Source organism: Corvus brachyrhynchos, unplaced genomic scaffold, assembly GCF_000691975.1.
Source record: "Corvus brachyrhynchos isolate BGI_N302 unplaced genomic scaffold, ASM69197v1 scaffold203, whole genome shotgun sequence".
Taxonomy (NCBI): Eukaryota; Metazoa; Chordata; class Aves; order Passeriformes; family Corvidae; genus Corvus; species Corvus brachyrhynchos.
Window position 1 is genome coordinate 150,546 of NW_008237408.1, and position 1,939 is coordinate 152,484.

The window sequence follows — 1,939 nt, forward strand, 5'->3', positions numbered from 1 at the left end:
GGGAAAAGAATAAAATAATAAAATCAAACCAGCCCCACGGGCATGGCCCCACCGGCTGGGCAGCCCCGCGTCCCTGCGCACCCCAGCGATGCCCGTGCCCGGCTCCCAGAAATAATCAGGGGGATTTTCCGAGGGGTACGGACACCCCCCTGCCCCCCAATCCCATTGCAGTCAATCCCTTTTGTTGGCGATATTGCACAGGGAAGATTTTTCCGTGCTTCTGCCCCAAATCGTGATCCCAAATCATGGAGTGAGGAGGTGGCAGCTGCTCTCGTCTCTATCCCAGCCAGTCTGGGGGTGCTCCCCCCAAACTGGACACCCAAATCCTGTCCCTCCATGCTCTGCAGAGGCTGATGGGTTTAAAGGTTAATGGCGAAGTGGGTGGGGGGTGATGCACCCCTCTGCAATTTGGGGTCCCCATCCCACGTGGGGCTCAGCCGTGCACCCACAGCCCCCTCCTCTCTCGGGGGCTCATTTCACCCTGGGGTCTCTCCGGCCATCAGGGGGATCCCCCTGCCCAGTTCCCCGGGAATAACTCTGGCACCATTCGTATTTCCCACACTCTGGAGTTTCCCGTGGAAAGCTGGGGTTCCTACCCTAAGTGTGTGTGTGGGGGGGGAGGTGGCAGCGGCTTGTGGTGCTTGGAAATAAAAATATTAAATTAAAATTTAAAATCTCTTTATGAAAGAGACGGGGTGGGGGGGAAGAGGGGATGGGGGGAAGAGATTTATTGAAGGGGGATGGAAGTTGAAGGGAGCTCCTGAGGGGTGCTCCCGGGTCGGGAATGAGTCCCTGGGGATGTGCGATCCCCTCATGCTCTGCCCTCCCGTTACTCTGGAATACTCAGGGGGCACAGGGACTCCCCAAACCCCAAAAGGTGGGAAAACACAGTTGGAGACTGCCCCAAATATCAGGATGAAAACAGTTATAGATCCGTATAGAAATAAAGTTATGGGCACAGAAATGCGTAACAAATAAATGTCAGCGACGGTGTCACTGTGGATATTTGTACTTTTAGCACACGGGGGAAAATATGTATTTAATAAAAAGTGTGTCATTTTATACAGATCGATACAAAAATTGAGTACAGACGGGACTCGATATATGTTATAATTCACAGGAAAGTGTGTTGCGTGCAAACATGGATGTACTTTCATACCTAAATAATTTATTGTTTATAATTTGTAACGCCCTGTGGTACAAATTGTTTTTTTTTAATATATGTAAACTATGAAATATACAAAAATGCATATATAATATATAAACTATAATGTGTAATAGTTCATATATAAATAATAATAATAATGTATAATGTGTAATAGTTCATATATAATATCCAAACGTGTAAATACGTACATCAAAAAATGTATATGAATACATGTATCTATAAAAATATGCTTTGGAACTCGGGGCTGTCGGCACACAGGGAAAGAAAGGAGATTTAAGTATTTCGATGTCTCTTTTTATATCCCTTCTCCGAAGCAGCTGCCTATCCAGATGTGCCGGGTTCGGGACGCTCATCTTCCCTTCCTTTGCAAAATCCCTGACGGTTCTCTTTCCCAAAGCAGCGATTTCCTAAAGATTCGTTGAATTCATGCTGAAAATCAGCGCTTTCCTTAAAAAAAAAAAAAAAAAAAGGCAAAAAAAGCAAAAATGCAATTTAAACTGATTAAACCCGGCCAAGAAGCAATACTTGGAGCAGAGAAGATTTCAAGGACCTGTTTTGGCTTTGCTACTTCCAGGAAAAAACGTACAAAAGCAATTCCCGTGGATTGTGGCCGGATCCAGCCTCTTTCTGCGGGGAATTGTCGGTCGGTGGAGCCGGGAATCGCCGGGACGCGCATCCCGAAAATCGGAGAGTTAAGGAACCGCGCTGAGCCCAGCCTGGCGTGACCCAACAGCCGGGAAGGACAGGATGGATTTCGGACACAATTTCTCC

At 47.1% G+C, this 1,939-nt stretch overlaps 1 long non-coding RNA gene across 1 annotated transcript in view; it reads left to right on the top strand.

Annotated features, from left to right (window-relative positions):
* The window catches only part of LOC108445872, a 3,371-nt gene extending 1,723 nt beyond the window's left edge, over nucleotides 1-1,648 (top strand). The window contains exon 2 of the long non-coding RNA XR_001860899.1: nucleotides 1,486-1,648. This is a non-coding gene — a long non-coding RNA (uncharacterized LOC108445872). The remainder of the gene's footprint in view (nucleotides 1-1,485) is intronic.
* Nucleotides 1,649-1,939: the final 291 nt, after the last annotated feature.